We start from the raw sequence: 19,806 nt of genomic DNA, 5'->3' as shown, positions 1-19,806 counted from the left end.
CCCAGTTATTTTGATATTAGGGGAGACCAACTCTTGTTCTTTTTCCTTCATAGGATTTTTATCCTTGACTTTGATTTTTGCAAAGTCCAATAGCTTTTGATTTTGATTTGGACTAAAGGCCTTTTCTTTATTTTTTACTTCTAGATTTTTCTTTTCAAAGCTTGATTTTTGATCCCCAATTAGTAAGGGCTTTTGTGATTTTTGTTGATCCAAGTCTAGGAGAGAAGTGAAAATCGAATGAGTGGATGAAATGGTATAGTTGGTCTGCTCATTTGTGGCTTTTGCTTTCCCCTTGTCATTTTTAGGGAATGGTTCCTTAAACATCTCATTTTCTTGATTAGATGTATGTCCTTCGATCTCAATGTCACCTCTATCAATAAGATCCTATATAATGTTCTTCAAGCAATGGCAATTTCCTATTTTATGTCCCTTGCTCTTGTGATATTCGCAATACTCATCAACATTCCACCAATTTGGTTTGACTTTTGGCTCATATGGAGGATTGTCTAGAATTGGTATTATCTTGTTTGCTACTATCTTCCTAAAAGTTGACCCAAGTGGTTCTCCCAATGGAGTGTATTTCCTTTCTGGTTTTGAAGTTCCTTGAGTATTTACTTGGTATTTACTTGGTTGCTTATAGAATAAATTGATCCTAAAAGAATGATTTTTGGTCTCACTGTGTTAGCATCAACAACACCATCATTTACTGTGTTCTTGTTCTTGTTCCAAAATGGCTTGTCCTTTCCTTTAAAATCCTCTTTATTTTCTTTGAATATCCTGATGATTCCTTGCTCAATTAAGACCTTCTCTATTGCTAAAACTTTCTCACTGACATCCTTGAAAGTGGACAAACAAGCTTTCCTAAAGTCATAACCAATTTCTCTATTGACATTCTATGTAAACATCTCTACCATTTGTTTTTGTGGAATTTCGCAAGAGCATCTGCTGGCTAAGTTTCTCCATCTTTGTAAGAATGATGAAAATGACTCCCCCTCTTTATGTTTGGTTTTGCATAAAGTGTCAATTGATACATCTGTCTCTATGTTGTATGAGAAATCTTGGATAAAAGCCTCTGCTAGATCACTCCATGACTTGATTCTAGGTGGAAGTTAGGAGAACCACTCCATAGCTTGTTCACCTAAGCTTTGTGGGAACAATCTCATCAAATAAGTTTCTTTTGTTGCTACCTCTATGCAAGTTGTGAAAATTTGTCTTATATGTGCCTTAGGGTCCCCATTGCCTCTATACTTATCAAACTTTGGTGCTACAAAATGTGTAGAAAATGGAGGCATTGGAATTCTTTTATCAAATGGATAGGGACATATATCTCTCATTGTGTAAGCTGGTTTTAGTGTATTGATGTCCTCCATCTTCTTTTGTAAGTCCTTTATCTATTGTTCCAAATTGTTTTTGGGTGGAGATCAACTTCTTGGACCATATCCCATGCCTGAGCCACCGGGTGGAGGAGGAGGATACTATTGGAAATTAACACTCATTGGAGTCATATGTTGTCATTGATGGCAACAAGAATCTATTGAAGGCATAAACCGACATTTGGAGGCATTCACCAGTGGATACGAGCATTGAGTATTTAGGGTCATCACTGGCACTGGCACCGACATCCAACATTTCAGTGAAGCTAACATTAGTTTGGATTCGAAAGGTTTTATTGTAAAATAATTTTGTAATTATTGTATTGGACCGACATTGAATATCTTTTTGTATTGTAATCTGACATAAGGCATATTGTTTGTAAGGGTATATAAGTCAGTTTGTTAGGTCATTCTGATATAGGAGAATAAATATGACAAGGTTGTAAAACTATGTAATGCAAAGGATATGTATGTAGGTCATTGGTATGTGAATGTAATATCATACTATGATTTGTAGATGGTTTGTAAAGCATTCTTGGAGGAAAGGAGATACTTGTAGAAGGATTCAGGGTTTATGAACAAGTATAGAACAAAGCTTTAACTGGAACTCTTTTTGGCATTGCAGATGCATTTTGTGAGTTTATCAATACTGTTTTATCTTAGCAGAAGCTTGTAGTCAGTGAGACTCTTTTGTGTTGAGCAGTGTGCCTTCCTGCATGTGCAGGCCCCCATGCTATGTAATATCTTTCATAAGGCCAGTGAATTGATATTGTGGGTCACAAATCACACCGTGGTTTTTCCTCTTTGAGGTTTTCCACATATAAATTCAGTGTGTTATAGTGTTCATTCATGTGGCTGGTTTATTTACTTCATGTTATATGTTTCTTGATTTACCGGTTTATATGTGTATGTTATAAAAGGTTAAAATCTTGTGTTACTGGTAGAACACTGATTCACTCCCCCCCCCTCTCACTGTTCTTGGGTTCATTGTATTCCAACAATTAGTATCAAAGCTTGGTAACTCAAAGGAAGTTTAATAGCTTGAGGAAGATCCTAAAACCAGAATCATTCAACATGGCTATGGAGAAGCAACTTGAGATGGCACTTGAGGATTATGATGCTCAAAGGATGAAAAACTTGAAACTGCAAGATGAATTGAATTTTGCTAATGAATTCATTCTTATTCTGCAAGAAAGCTTATCATCAGCTCAAGCTAAGAGAAAGGAACTTTTGCAAAACTAGGATGATGAAGAGAAAAATGCACTTAAGGAACAATGTCTGAAGTTGAGTCAAGCAAACATGCTCATGAAGAATGAGATGCAAGACCTGACTATGAGGTTATCAAAAGATATTGAGGACAGAAAGAAAAAGGAAGAAAATCTTGTTATATCTCTAAAAAACAAATTTGATGAATGTGGCAGATTGACTCATGAGAATAATCTATTGAGAACTGATTTGGTACACTCCCAAAATAATGAACAAGAGATTGAAAGACAAATAACAACTCTAAGAGATGATCTAACTATTGGAAGTGAGTATAAATAAAAATTCAGGATTACTGTTGCACAGTTGGATGATTTATTGAAAAGCAAAGGAAAAGTGAAAATTCTAGAGGACTTGGATTTGTACAAGGTGAAAGCTCTCGTACTGCAAATGAAGACCAAACAATCGGTATGCAGAACTCATCAGACCAGAGGAAGCTAGTAAGGAAATCTAATGCTTACAAATTTAATGGAAGATGTTTTGTTTGTAATAAATTTGGGCATATGGTTAGACAATGTAGAAATAGAGCAATTCAAAACTACAATTCAGTTCCCAGTCAATGTACAAATTGTAATGAATATGGTCATAAGTCAGAAGATTGTAGAATGAATGCCAAATGTCATGCATATAGAAATTTTGGTCATTTGGCTAATCAATGTAGGTCAAGGAATGACACCGGATATGTCAAAGCAATTCAAAAGAACAATGTTACATGTTATGCATGCAACAAAATAGGTCATATTGCTAAGTACTGCAGAAGCAAGTCTACACCGGTTAGCAATGATAAAGAAAATGAGAAAGGAAAGTAGAAGGTAGATGAAATACAACAAGATCACACCAAGAGATGGGCTAGAAAATATGAAGAACTAAGTGGAGATGCAACTACACTAGTAAGTGCACCTGTAACTCCACCGGTAGACCAGAGCATTCCTGCACTAGCAGGAAATTCAATTTGTAACTGAGGCATATGCCTTAGGGGTTAGAAAATTCATTGCAGATCTTGAATATTCCCCAGAAGAGATTTGGAAGAGATCTGGAGAGTGGTATTGATCATTGATGGAAGTTTATCCGGCATAAAATTGTGAAATCGGCATCCGGTAGGGCACATCGCTAAGCATTTATGATAGTTATGAATTAGGGTTTACTCGCTGATAAAAAGGGAAAATGGACTCATTTTCACTCACCCAGCATTCAAGCATACCAGAGCGAAGTAAAGGTGAATCATAGGTGGTCAAGAGCAAGTAAAGACATTCCAAAGAATTTCTAGCAGTCATCTAAGAAGTAATCAAAACCCTTCAACCAATGACTATTATCCAGGTATTTCTTTGAAATGGAATCCAGAACATCATCTGCTCCTACTTTCATTGTGAATCCCACTATTGTTGAGGTCAAGGATAGGCTTAGGCTTGTTTTCTAGGAAGTTCCCCAAATTTCTATGAAGGAAGATTCTATTGGCATGTTTTTGAGGGTTCCCGATGGCATGGTTTATGTAGAAGATGTCAGGGCCTATATTCACTACACCTTAGAGAATTTAGGCACTAAGGAAATTAAGGGGATGTATCAATCTGTGATACAAGGAAGCTCTAATACAATCAAACCAGAATATCAAATCATTGAGGATCTAGGGTTAACCGGAATCTTGTATATTCTCGAATTCAAGAATGAAGTGATCAGATATGTTCTGAGTAGGGTCCATAATGAATTCATCTGGCTAGACCCGCCCCACATGATTACCAAAGAAGCTATTCAGGTGGTCACCGACTTACCTAAAGTTGGATAGGAACCAACAAAGAAGATCTCCACCACTGTGGTTGAGAATCTCACCCTGGCGTAACCCATGATGGAAGATCTCTAAGGGTTGGCACCATCAAAGACACTGATGTGAAATTTTCTAGCATGATCATCGGCTACAAGGTAACTCAATCAAGTCAATTGAACTCTATTGCCAGTTCCTGCATCCATGTTGCATATCAGATGATAAATAATAATGAGAAGTATGACTTGTGTGAATGGCTGAGAAGTGATTTAATGATAAATCTTGGCAAGATTAAAGGGGTTAAGAAAGGAACTTTCAGGTTTGGCAATCTTATTGCCTATTTTTATGTTATACTTCATGAATGAGCTACCGGGTTTTAGAAAGAAGAGTTGGGCTCATGACATACCGGTAGGTATGCAAATCAAAGAAGCAATCACTACTCTCAGTAGTAACAGGGATGAGAATATTTGGGGCTACTTCAAAACTTTTCAGGAGAACATGAGACTGAGGGAAAGAATTTCCAAACACATTGTGGAGAAAAACTCCACTGATATTTGCTTTATGATAAAAATAGATGAGACACTGATGGAAGTAGTGGAACCTAGAACTATATGGGTCACTGAATTGGGTTATGAGGTAGATGACAACATTTTGGAAGATTGATGCTCCTTTGGATGATAAGGCTGAACACTTTGGCACTGCAGAAGAAAAGGCTTTTGAAGTTAAAACTAGTTTCAACAAGAAAAGAAGAGAAAAGAAGATAGACAAAATGTCTACATTTGTTCAGGATGTAATGCATAGGATAGATATAGAACTAGGTTCTGGATCTAAACAGGTAGATCAACTGACAGCAACAAGTGCTCCTGAGATGAAGAGGCCTAAGACTTTCATTTCTTCTATCCATTTTGACTCTGATCCAAAGGATAATCAACCTCTTGCATTCAAAAGGGTACAGAGGAAGAAAGTTGGCAAGCCTCTAGTAGAGGAGAAGAAGGTGGAACCTAGGAGGAAGCTAGTTAGAAAGGTAACAATTCCACCCACACCACTGGCAAAGAAGAGGCAGCCTGCTCCATCCGCTCCTGCAACCCTTAGTAAGAAGAAAAAGAGTGATGAAGCAATTGAATCTAGTAAAATGACTTGTGTTGAATTGATTGATGAGATAACTAAAGATGGAATGTTGAAAAATGTGTGAAATTTTTATGAAAAATTAGAAGATAATGAGCAGGTTTAGACTACACAAGCGCAAGAGACCATTTTGGTATCCCCTGTGGGCCCCGCAATGTCCCGTAAGCCATCAAAATTCATGAAATCAAAAACATGGGTTTTTGCTATACATACCACTGCTCCTGCATCCTCCGGTCATCTAAATGTGCATACACATTCTCCAAGGTGATCCGCCGTTGGAATTTTCGCCATCTGTCTGCAAGTGTCCTTGTCCAGAGCAACAAATCCTTCTCTTTAGCTAGTGAAAATGAGTCATTTTCACCCTCTTGGTCCCATTTATAGCTCTTTGTGTCATTGCATAGATGGACATGCGTCCTCTCCATCTTATGTTGGTTGCGGTCTTGTGCACCTTAAATTGCTTGTCTATCATGCATCCGATCTCCGATTGTCAGTCCGTTCGATCCTGTCATTTTTTATCGATCAATTGGCCTCTTTTCTGCATGTTTCCGGCCAATTCCTCGAGGGGGCATGCATATGTCATTATCATTGTCTGGGGCATTTTTTGTTATTGTTCTTTGAAACAACGCTCAGAATCGCATTGTCTCAAAGAGGGGCAAAATGTAGACACCAAAAAATGGTCAACGCTTGCGAAGTCATACTTTAACATTTGCGCATTGCCTCATTTTAGGTTTTTGCATCGCATTAACATTTCTCCTATGTCACGCACTTGGTCTTTATCATTTGCAAACATTGAGTCATTCTTCTACATTCTTCAATCATCTCGTCTTCGAATTTGGTCTTGTCGACAACATTATCCAGTCATGATTTTGATCAATTTTACTCTGTCGCATCAATGTGCGTATTCATTTGTCATCATTTTGGACATCGTCAATCCTAATTAGGGTTTAGTCCTCTTATCAATCTTGTCGATTTATCATCAATCCTTTAATCTTGTCGTTTTACGATCGATTTGTCATCGATCGTTGTCATGTTCGATCTTGTCATCTTGCAATTCATTTTGTTGTCGATTCTTGTCCTTTTGTCAATCTTGTCATTTTGCGACCGATTTGTCATCATTTCACTATCAATCATTATCTGTCTCAATTGTGTCAATTTGGATCAAATCATGTTGATTGGCGCATTCAATCAAATCATTTTGTCACACTGGTCATTTATCAATCCAAAATCAAATCATGACATTAATTATCTTCAATCAAGACCTAATTGTCATTTTCGCATTTCTAATTCGTCTTCTAGGGTTTTATGATTCAATCATTTAACCTAATTTGTCATTTCTTCCTTTAGGATTAAATAATTTATTTATTTAATCCTAAGTCTTCTCATTACAATTAAATCTTTATTTAATTGGCTAATTATTCCTCTTTGTGAATTGATTAATAAATGAAAAATTATTAATTGATTCACTAAATCCTAATTTCTAATTTCTTTCAATTTCTAATTCCTAATTTGTCATCAATTTCAATTTCCTAATTTTTCAAATTTCTAATTTCTTTTCCCTCCTATTTCATCTCCTAATTCCATGGGAATGGCATTTCAATTTGTCATAAATTGTCATAATTGACAATCAATCAATTTTGACATAGAATGTGTCATAATTTGTCATCAAATTGTCAATCAATCAAATTGTGCATGGAAAGTGCATAATTTGTCATAATTTGTCATATTGATTTGCAATTTCCATTTGAATTGCATCATGCCAATCTTGTCATTTATCCAATTTCTCTATAAATTGGATGATTTTCTTCAATCAATCCCTTCATGAATCTCGAATTTTTACCGAACTTTCGTTTCTAGTACTCTTGAGCCTTTTCGCTTTCAATTGTGTGAGCACTTGTAGGTGAGATCCACAAAATTATTGAAGAGGAAAGAACAACAATGGAGCCGCATGGAAGGAGTATTCAATCTTGAATCTGGTTTGCATAATGTTTTCTTTTGAATGCTTAATTTTCATACCTTCATTGAATGTGCTTTAGAATTAGGTTCATTGCAATGAGTATTTCTTTGATTGAGCTATCATGTTTAACGTTTTGATTGATATACTTATCTTGTGATGATTCCTAATTTCTTACGCTACATTAACTGGTGAACCCGACGTGAACACTAACCTTCTAACCATCTTACTGTGTTTTGGAGTCCTTCTAAGCTGATTTGCAGGTCAAAACTCAAAAACAGGGTCGTGCAGTGCATTCTGGACACATCCTGCGCCTGTGTGAAGCATCTTGCACCTATGTTGAAGAGTCTTGCGCCTGTGTCAATACATTCTGCGCTTGTGTTTGACAACCTACGCTTGTTTCCTATCTTCTACGCCTGTGTAAAGTCCAGATCAGAGGGTAAAAAAATGCAGTTTACTTGAAATTTTTGATGTTTTTTGCTTTTTGTTTTCTATGCTTTGGATTTTGGTACTGATTATTTGTGCAGGATCTTGGCGTACGCATGACAAAGACTAAAAATAAAATTACTAACATGTGTTATGCAGATTCGATGGTCAAAGACTACAAATCAAACTTCTGACATGTGTTTTGCAGGTTGCCTTGGAGAAACAACCAAATTGTGTGTTTGAGTTTTCTAATTAGGCACTTAGTGATTTTTTTAAATAGGTTGAAAATGAACCCTTGTTTGCTTTGTTTTTTAAGTATGACATTGGAGTAGGAGAGTATGCTCTCATCCTTCATAGGGTGATCAGAAATCCAGATCTTCGATACCATGCTTGTCTTGTTGATTGTTTGTCTCCATTAGAGGGCCTGCCTTCCCGACCACTTTGCTTTAGCAAGCAAGTGATAATCGTGAGAAGGGAATGACCCAAAGTGAGTACGGCTAGAATTCCTTGGCATTCTAACTCACTATAAAAAAATACCCGATGGGCGAAAGCTTTGAAGGAAGTGTTACGTGGGAATTGCAGTTACTTGGGAAGTGATGCCCCTTGAACTCTTTCTCATATCAACATCTAAGTAGGGCCTCTTGGTCTAAATCGTGCTTGCGTGACTACATTTGTTTGGTATCTTGATGGGCTTAATGTCTCAATCATGCTTGCATGACATCAAGCAGTAATGCTTAACAGAAATCCTTACTACATACCTTGTTTTTAGAGGCCAAAAACCCTTCTAGTTGCTTGAGAAGGACAAATTCGGATACTTGGAAGAGATACTAAGTTCGCCATGGGGAGATTCCATGGGGACTGATGCTTGGCTGCCCTGAGAAGTGAGTGTCGTGGAGGGGAGCCCGTGGGGTCAAGCATCTATGTATTCTCCTTGAATCCCATAATGAGTCTACCTCTCAAGTACCTAATGTCTTTGCCTACCCTAGGGAATGTGGAAATGAGCATGATTGTCTTGAGTCTAAGTTATAACATCTTGTATTCTTTGATTGTCAAAAGTTGAATACCATTTCAAGAACAAGCACATTGATATAACATAAGATCAAACACCAAAGACATTCATCCAACAGACATTCAACAAGATTCAAAGATCATACTTCAAGCATGGTTGTCCAACATTGGTCAAAAACTTGTTTCAACTCTTATGTCACTTGCATTTAGGTTCATCCTAGTTTGCATTTTGCAAGTTCATTATCAAGTATCAAAGTTAGGATTCACCTAAGTCATACTTCTTTTGCATATCAATAAAAGTCATCCATTTACATGAGTCCTCTTGCATAAGAGCAATATCATTTCATAATTAAACCTTAGGTTTCATCTTAGGTTGACATTGTCATACATTTGCATTTGCATAGCCCAAGTCTCTTCATTAAACCTAAGTCATTATCATATCATATTAAGATCATATACATATTAATTATCCTTTCGCATATAGTCTCAAAACCTAGGTCTTGTCATACTTAAGCAATCCAAATCTTTGATAAACCCCAAGTCATTGTTAAGAAGTCTAGACCTCATCAAGTCTTTTGTCCTTGTTGTCATCAATATCATTTCGTCAAACCTAGCTTAGTATCCAAGCATATAGGTGAGACATTGTCAATTTGTCCTTTTGTCACTTGGCCCTTTTGTTCTTTGAGGTCTAGGTATCATTTCAATTTCCTAAGGGTCTCTTTTAGATTTGCATTCATAAGTTTATCAAGATCTTCAAAAACAACCAAAAACATAGATTGCATTTTCATATAGTTAGTTTGCATTTAGTTGCATATCATATATTGTCTTTGAAAAATTCCAAAATAAATTGCATTTGCATAAGTGACATGCCAGTTGAGACAAGATCAAGATCTAAGAAGATGAGTGAATCAATGTATCAATCCATGGATAACATAGTAAATTCGCAGTGTCAAACTAGTCAAACAATGCAAGTTGAAGGTTCATCAAACACATCTCTACCACCATATGGAATGGTTCAACTTGGACCACCTCCATTATATGAACCAGTATTTGTACCCATGAAACCAGGACATGGGAGTGTTCCACCAACTCCAAGAGGAAGTGCACCTTTTAATTGGGATCAACCAAATTTGCAACATGATATTTGAACTCAAACACTGTATGAAGATCAAACTCTTTCACAAGGATTCAGTTCAGACCAAGGTATTCAACAAGAAACGAATCCAAATGTCCAACCAGATTCTTCATCTGATTCTGATGCCTCTGATGAGGTTGACATGTTCCTTCAAGATCCAAAGGTAATAAAAAGGATGGATAAATTCCTGAGCAAAGTTTTTAAAATGTATCCTCAAAAGTATCTTCACATGATGAGTGATATGGTTCCCTTAAATGAACCAATTAATGTGCAAACACAACAAGGCAGTGAGCCGTTAAGTTTCTCTTCGTATCTCAATGAAGAAAATGTGCAACAAGAGCTTCAATCTACATTGATGAGCAAACGTACTTCAAAGGCATTGTCAGTGACTATTCCTCAAAAGTCATTGTTTGAGACGATAAATAATCCATTATTCAATACAACGCCTGCAATACAAGATCAAATGAAGACTATGCAAATATCGACAGCAGTTCCTCAACAAGAAGTGGTTCCTCATATGCATAAAATTGGATCAACATCCAAGATACAAGAAAGTTTCACAACTGGAATGCCTAATGTCAATAATGTCCAAAGCACTTCCATGATGCAACAAAGTTCTTATGTATCTTTGTCAAACACTATTGCGACAAATCCTTCGATAATGGCTACACAAAAAGCTATGGATAGTGGTGTGCACCATCAGCAATTGTTGCAACAATTGAGTAATACGCAGAAGATACGATCGAATGTGCAAACAAATGAAGTGCAACAACAACAATGTCGCATTCGACAAGAAATTGCAGCGCCTTCGGCACCATTACAAGTTAACACAAACTTGCAACCATCACAAGGGATGGGACAAACAACACAGCAAGTTAATGTAAGTGCTATACCCCATCCTAAGGAGAAGCAACGAAAATCATCTAAACAAGCTTTTTTACAAATGATTGGATATACACCGCGACAACAATTGGCACAAAGTCAACAAATTCCAATTCATCAACACCAACAATATGTGCCGCAATATGTGCCAAGACAAACAAGTTATCCTACTTCACAACCGCAAGTGGCGCCTACGCAATATCAACAGCCTACTCAATTGCAATATCAACCTGGGCTCCAAGAAGCACAACAACAAAGTCAATATCAAGGCATAGCACAACCGCAACAACAAGAAAAGTACCAAGAACTTTATATGCAGGAGATGCCAAAAATGGCCATTGCGGAGTATCAACAGCCAATCGGAAATGCGATATATCAACAAAGAATACCAGCTGGGATTAATGATGAACCTCTACAATCTGATACAATTGCGCAACAACTTGAGATGTTGCGACGAAAAGTTGACGCATTAGAAACTAAAGGAACAAAGAAGTTGTATACAGATCAAGATTTATGTCCTAATCCCTTTGACAAGAGTGTATACATGCCTCCATTCCCTAAGCATTTTGAGGCACCCCACTTTGAGAAATATAGAGGGAATGGCAATCCAAGAGATCATATTCGAGCATTTTACGCGGCATGCACAGAAATAAACTATGAGGACACATATCTAATGCGATTATTTGCACGAAGTCTCACTGGACAAGCTATGGATTGGTATTCTCATCTGCCAGGAAATATAAAGACTTGGTCAGAACTGGTGCAAAAGTTTATATCTCATTTCGCGTTCAACATCGACAACGATGTGACTATGTCGGATTTATGCAATACCAAACAAAAGCAAGGTGAACCATTAGTGACCTTTTTGCAACGATGGCAAAGTTTGTATAGTCATTCTTCTCTCGATATACCTGAAGAACAGTAAGTGAATCTGTTCATCCAGAATCTAGTCCCAGAAATGATGTATGAGCTAAAATTGAAAAGTCCTAGTACTATAGAAAAACTCATTAAGAAAGGAATGAATATTGAAGCAGCTCTTGTAGCTAAAGGAATTATCAAGCTCAATAAGGACAATGACAACACAAATTATTCAGGGGATAGAAACAGATTTTGGTATAAGAACAAGAACGTCACTAATGATGGTGTTGTTGATGCGAGAGTGGTAAATGCAAATCAACCCCCATTCACAATCAAGAAGTTGAGTGTTCCTAACATGTCGACTATGGAACAAAATCAAGTACCTAGGAACAATGTTGCTCAACAGTCGCAATATCCATAGCATACTCAACAGTCACAATATCAACAGCATACTCAACAGTCGCAATATCAACAGCACGCTCAACAGCCGCAATCTCAACAACATGCTCAACAACAATATGCTCAACAATGTAATCAACAACAAGGCCAACAACAAAATCAACAACGCAAACCCTTCCGATCACGGGATGGGCCTCCTCGACAGTTTACACCATTGGGAGAGCCTATCGAATCAGTCATGAAGCAATTAATACAAGCGAAGTTTATCAAACTACCAGATATTAAGGCAGAACCAGCGGAAAAACCGCATTGGTGGAATGATAATGCGTACTGTGAATATCATCGGTCTAAAGGACATAAAACCGCTTCATGTTTTCAATTAAAACATATGATTCAAGATTTATTGGAACAAGGAGTAATTGAGATAGATCCAACCCATCCGACCTCTAATACTGATCATACTATTTTCAAAACTCCTTTGCTTGATCATGACAAGGGTAAAGCATCTTCTTCCAATTCTGCTCAAACGGCCAATTATGCAAACATCGGTTATCACAATGTCATTAATTGTTTTCATGCATCAAATGAGTATGTGTCCACCTTGAGAATAAAAGGACAAGATCCTTCTTGTGCGGTCACCACTCGTCGATCCAAAATAGTCGTGAAAGGAGCTCCTACAGCTCCTCCCAAACCAGTGCCTGCGAGTCAGTATAATCTTTTGGATCATCTAGGAAAAACACCTGCACAAATATCCATTCTAGAGTTGTTGAAAATGTCTCCCATGCATCGTGCAGTCCTGGATAAAGCTTTGACTGAGTCAACTGTCCCGACAGATATTGATGTTGACCAATTTCAAGCGCGGATTGGACATTTAGCCATTTCCCAAAGTGTTGCATTTTCCGATGGTGATATCTCACCTGACAAGCTTCCCCATAATGACCCTTTGCACCTAGAAGTCTTTGTCCACAATTGCAAAATCCGGCGAGTCCTGATAGATGGCGGAGCAGGTCTCAATATCTGCACCTTAAGAGTGGTCATTGGCCTCGGATATTCAGAAAATGACATAGATGCTTCCAAAAGGATAACAATCAAAGCCTATGATGATGCTGAATGCCCATCCAAAGGGATAATTGTCTTGCCCATCAGAGTTGGCCCAGTGACGGAAAACACTTTCCTACAAGTCCTAGACCTTGATCTCCCTTATAATATGATCCTTGGCCGCCCATGGATCCATGCCATGAAAGCAGTTCCGTCCACTTATCATCAATGTCTAAAATATCCTTACAACGGAACTGAGATAACCATTCCAGGAGATCCTAATCCATTCCAGTTCTGTGCTACCCTAAAAGATACTCCTCAGTGGCAAATACCAGTCAATACAGAAGCCGAATCAGACAGTTATGTGGATCCCAATGCATTGTTGGATGCTGTCAAAGGAAAACTGAAGATACAAGACCAAGGGTGTGGAGAATATTCAATGGACCAAACATTCCTCATTGGGAATTTGCCGATGTCTCCAAAATCATATGGAAAACTGCATCTATTGCAAAAGGAACCCAAGGTCATTATCCAATATCAGCCTCTCACTACATTTGCAAGATGGGGAGAACTGGACAAAGAAACTATAGGTGATGATGTCATAGATTGGCTCTATAAAGATCCAACTGAAACCCCACCTGTCAAGTTGCCAGTGGAATTATATGGCAAAGGATTTACTATGCTGCAGAATAAAGGATATGATGGTTGCAGTGGCTTAGGCTTGAAAAACAATGGAAGGCTAGAACCCATCATACCTGAGAGGCGACCCCCAACTTTAGGGTTAGGTTTTGTACCGTTACGAATTGGATCCACATCTACCAAAAGGTCCACGTGTCGAAAAGGGCATGATTCTGACGATGAAATAACACCTGAGGCTACCCAACCCGAGACTGATTCTAATGAATGGGAGTGGAGTTCTTTTTCTTCCAGCTCCTATGCCCTAGACAATATCTTCATTGACCCTGATAACTTGCCTATGGAGGATAAACATGAAATAACTCCTCTTCCTAAAACCTGTCCTCATGCTTGGATCGAGTCATTTTGGGATCCCAACTCCGAATCCGACACAAGCAGTTCGGATAGTGAAACCACGGACATTCACATTTTTACCATATCAGCCCTCTCTGTCCTTACAATCGATGATGACATGCCCCTCATATATCCCCAACTTATCCAATATGACCAACAAGAACCACTCGCATTGGACTGTTTTCAAAATGACGAAGCAATTGCAGAATTCCTGGGACTACGTGAAGGTATACCACAAGGCGACCATAAGGTAGGCTTTGCTATTGACCTGGATTCAACAGCGTATTTTGGGGAGTCAACTCCCTCTTCCAGTCATGAAAAAGAAAAAGAAAAAGAAAAAAATCAAAAGAATAGATCTTTGAGTGAAAACCGTAAGGTGCTCTCTGATCGTACAAAAGTAAAAATAAAAGACGTACCTGCGGGTGAAAACCTTTCTGAGGCACCCAAAGGTGGAAGAGTGGATGTACCCCTATCAATTCAAGACAAATCCACATTGCTGGTAGAGATGACCGAGGAAATCAATTTGGGTACACCTGATAACCCTAAGGTCATTCACTTTGCTGCCTCCCTGTCAAAACAAGAGAAAATAGATTTTATCAATTTCTTTCTGGAGAAGAAGATCAGCTTTGCGTGGTCTTATGCAGATATGCCTGGCCTCGATCCAGAGTTAGTCCTTCATCATTTGCCACTGAAAGCAGGTGTTAAACCCGTCAAACAAAAACTTAGAAAGATGCATCCTCAAGTGGCTCTTTTGGTCAAAGTGGAATTAAAAAAATTGCTAGATGTGGGCTTCATTAGACCCATTGATTATGCAGACTGGATTTCAAATCTAGTACCAGTTAGCAAAGTAACTGGGGGCATCATCTGCACAGATTTTAGGGACCTGAATAAAGCATGTCCTAAGGATGATTTTCCATTGCCAAACATAGACATTATAGTGGACATGACGGCTGGTTATGAGATGCTTTCGCTAATGGATGGTTTCTCCAGCTACAACCAAATCCGTATTGCACCTGAGGATCAGCATAAGACAGCATTCACCTGTGCTTGGGGCACCTATTGCTGGAATGTGATGCCCTTCGGTCTCAAAAATGCCGGTGCGACATATCAAAGAGCAATGACGACAATCTTCCATGATTTCATGCATACCTTGATGGAGGATTATGTTGATGACTTGTTGTGCAAATCTGTCACCAGAGATAGTCATCTAGCCATTTTTGGCCCAATCTTTGACAGAATGGAGACCTACAAACTCAGGCTTAATCCAAAAAAGTGTGTCTTTGGTGTTACAGCTGGAAAATTGCTCGGATACATTGTTTCTCACCGAGGCATTGAGGTCGATCCCGCCAAAGTCAAAGCAATCATGGATATGCCTCCACCTTCCAACCTCCGGCAATTAAGAAGTCTGCAAGGAAAGCTCCAGTCAATTCGTCGCTTCATAGCTCAGTTGGCCGACAAATGTCATCCATTTCAGCATCTATTGCACAAAGGTGTCACTTTTAAATGGACTGAGCAATGCCAATCAGCCTTTCAAGCTCTTAAAGACTATTTGCTGTCGCCACCTATCCTAATGCCTCCTATTGAAGGAAAGCCATTTCTATTGTATATCTCTGCAACTGAAATAGCATTGGGAGTTCTTTTGGCTCAACAAGATGGAAATGGCAAAGAAAGAGATATTTACTATATCAGCCAGACACTGGTCGGCTATGAGCTAAATTATTCAACTATTGAAAGGGCATGCTTAGCAGTGGTATTTGCAACATAGAAGCTCCGACATTATATGCTAAGCCATCAAACATTGCTGATTGCCAAAATTGATCCTTTAAAATATTTGCTCAGCCAAGCAGCTTTAACAGGTCGCCTAGCAAAGTGGGTAATGATCCTCAGTGAATTTGATATTGTGTATACAGAGCGAAAGGCGATAAAAGGACAAGTCATAGCAGATCAACTAGCAGATGCTCCTATTTTAGACGATCATCCCATGTTGACTGATTTCCCAGATGAATCAGTCTTTGCTCTCACACCGTCCAATGAATGGAAGTTATACTTTGATGGGTCCCACACCAAGTTCGGATCCAGTGCAGGCATTTTGTTTGTCACTCCTCAAGGTGATGCTATTCCAAAGTCATACAGAATAACTTTCCAATGTACCAACAACATTGCAGAATATGAAGCATTGGTCACAGGACTTCGAGTGGCAGTCCACTGGAACATCAAGCATTTGCAAGTCTATGGAGATTCTCAATTAGTCATCCGACAAGTCAATGATGACTACGAGACAAAGGATGAAAAGCTTATTCCTTATAAGCACATGGTAGACTTCTTCAAGACCAAATTCACAGCTATCCATTTCAGTCAAGTGCCAAGAATACAAAATAAGTCGGCAGATGCGATGGCTACAATTGCTTCTATGATAAATATGCCTCATAATATGGACAAGTGTGAATTCCTGGTCGAACAATTGCTAGTCCCCTCTTTTGACATTCCGACTGCTGATGTGATGTGCATTCTTGTTGGTCCAAAATCCCCTTGGTACAATGATATATATCAGTATTTGAAATCCCAGACTTTACCACTAACCTTTCCGCTATGTAATATATTTCATATGGCTAGTGAATTGATATTGTGGGTCACAAATCCCACCATGGTTTTTCCTCTTTGAGGTTTTCCACATATAAGCTCATTGTGTTATGGTGTTCATTCATGTGGCTAGTTTATTTACTTCATGTTATATGTTTCTTCATCTACCAGTTTATATGTGTATGTTATAAAAGGTTAAAATCATGTGTTACTGGTAGAACACTGATTCACCCCCCTCCCCCCTCTCATTTTTCTTGGTTTCATTGTATTCCAATAGATACTACATATATGGATGGTATTGATCATAAAAATGTTCATATGGAGGAGGTCTATAATGATAATGCAAGTAGGGACCACTTGATATACGGTCATAAGGCATATTATGAGTTTGCTCTTGTGTATTGCCCCCAAATTTGATACGAGGATTTCTTGTGTCCAAATTTTGTGCATGCCTCTGAATATCCAATTGCTTTTGAGGTTAGTCCTTAGCATTGGTATGCGATTGAGTGTATTTATCCATATAAGATTTCCATAAAGGTCTACGTAGACAGAGTTGTTCATGAGATATTCTTTTGTGAGTATCATATGATAACTCAATGATGAACTAATAGTACCAAACTGGTACTGAGAGGTGGGGTGAATCAGTACAAACAAAATGCTGTCCAAAACCAATTTGACAGCAAATACTCCAAATGACTAGCAAGCAGTGACACTGGTTGAAACAGAGTGCAACCGGTAAGACCCAAAACAACTAAAACAATCATAAACTAGTTACTCACTTAGCTTTCCTCTTAGCTCAATACTATAGTACCATTACACCCTCATGCATGAACATGTAAACTCTCATTAGATCTTCACAATAGTTAGTTCAATATGTTTTATAGACAAGCATAAAACACAAAACCATCATATGCTTAATAGGTAATCACAAAGCATCACACATGACACACATATTTTTCACGTGGAAACCCAACTAGGAAAAACCACGGTGGGGATGAATACCCACAAGCTGCTTTTTGAACTCTTTAGAAGTCCACTCTGTTAGGAGCCTTGTTCGGTTAAAGACATTACAATAGGTTCTTCTAGGAACCGATCTTGTTAGGGATCACCCGGTTAAGGGATGGCTATAATACCTGATTAAGGGTTAAACCCGGTTAGGGTTACCTTGTTAGAGGATTTCAAGAACTCAATAGCTAAAGGATCTCTAGAGCTCTATAGCTTCCCAGAACTCAATAACTTTGAGTTACCCTATTAAAGGATTTGTATCAAGTTGGTTAAGGCTACTCTATTAAGGGATTTCACAACTGTTGAAGTGGTTAAAGGTCAACAGGAATTACAATGATCTGATAATAGCACTCAATGCTAATGCAGATCCATTTTGGCTCCTCTTCACCTTCTGCACATTCACTTGGCAGGTATCTCTTCTCTCTTTTGGTCTGGCAAGAATCATGTATCACTTCCCTTGGATACACGCATACAACTTTTGTCAACGACTTTAGAAAGAAACACAACATCGACTTTATAGGAAACAGACAGGTCAATAGCAAAAACCCTAAACCCTAAACCTGTTAGGTTAAGCAATTCAAACGGTTCAATCCTGACTATTGAATCATACTGCATTAAATGCAACAATCTTGAATCAATCTCAAGACATTCTCCATCGTCCATTATCCACCGATTCCATGGCAGCTGATAACCCATTACGCGTTATCACCGTTTAACAAACTTCGCACATTCCCAAGGTAGATAGGGATAGTCTTCTTCATGCAAGACCCTTCACGCACACAGGACTTACATGGAAACATGATCTGTTCTTCGTTATACTACTAACTCATCACACAAAGATCACCGATTGAGTCACACAGGCTTGAGGTACTCCAACCAGAAATCCTAAAGTGGAAACTTCTTACCAACCGGTAGTCATACAATGCTTCCATGTGTCGGTTCCCATAACTACATGTCGGTTCACCTTGAACAAATATACCGCTTCACTTTGGCATTTATACCGGTTCACACATGTGTCGGTTCTCTCTTCCCACATATCACATATGCCGGTTCACTTCATATCACATATTGACATCAATGACAACATACAATATCATTATGTCCTTATACCAGTTCACATAATGCCAACATCATAAGATTAACCATGTGTATTTGGGACCTCAAGTTTTTGAAATGAGGATGATGGTGACTCAGGCATGAAACGTGGTCCTTTATTACCTCCACTATTAGGTCTCCTTTGATCCATGTTGAGTTGACTTTCTTGAGTAGGTCAATTTTCCACTTTTTGGGACATGTCAAAATCATGAGGTATATTAGCTTCACCTTGTGCCATCACTTGTAGGAAATATTGTCTATCTCTTCTCATGATCTCTTCAACCAATCTATTAAAATGGGGATCCATGATAGTTTCTTCCACTTCTGCTGAGTGTACTGAAATGTTGTCAACATTGTCATTTTGTGCATCATTGTTGTTTGTATCATCCTTGTTCTCAACATTCTGAATCTTTCTATAGATGTCCATGTCAAGTAATGTGGTATGATCATAATTAAAAAATATAGCATTGTCATACTCATAGCCACTCATGTTTGCGGACTCTTGAGCATCTTGAGCTTCCCTCCTAGATTTTTGGGAACGGGTTTCAACCATGAACTAGATCTTGACCAAGATGTGTGAGACTAGATGAAAATGGAAAGAGTATGGAAGACCAAGAGTTGGATGGAATGTAAATGAATCTGAGGTGTACTTGCAATGTCCCAAGTGTAATACCAAGTATGTATGTGTAGCGTCCTAAAATTGTGACACTTGCAATTTCGACTGCATTTCGGTCTTCACGATGGCGATGCAACACGCAACCTGAATGGAGACCCCGAAACCTGATTATGACACCAAAAACTGCATTTTCTTGCACCCTGGCCTGAACCTCCTTTGCACCCTGCTGTCCCGGGAGGTGGGACCAGAGCACCCAGCGCCCTGGTC

This window comes from Cryptomeria japonica, chromosome 8, assembly GCF_030272615.1.
Source record: "Cryptomeria japonica chromosome 8, Sugi_1.0, whole genome shotgun sequence".
Taxonomy (NCBI): Eukaryota; Viridiplantae; Streptophyta; class Pinopsida; order Cupressales; family Cupressaceae; genus Cryptomeria; species Cryptomeria japonica.
The sequence above is the reverse complement of the archived record's forward strand: the minus strand, read 5'-3'. Positions refer to the sequence as shown.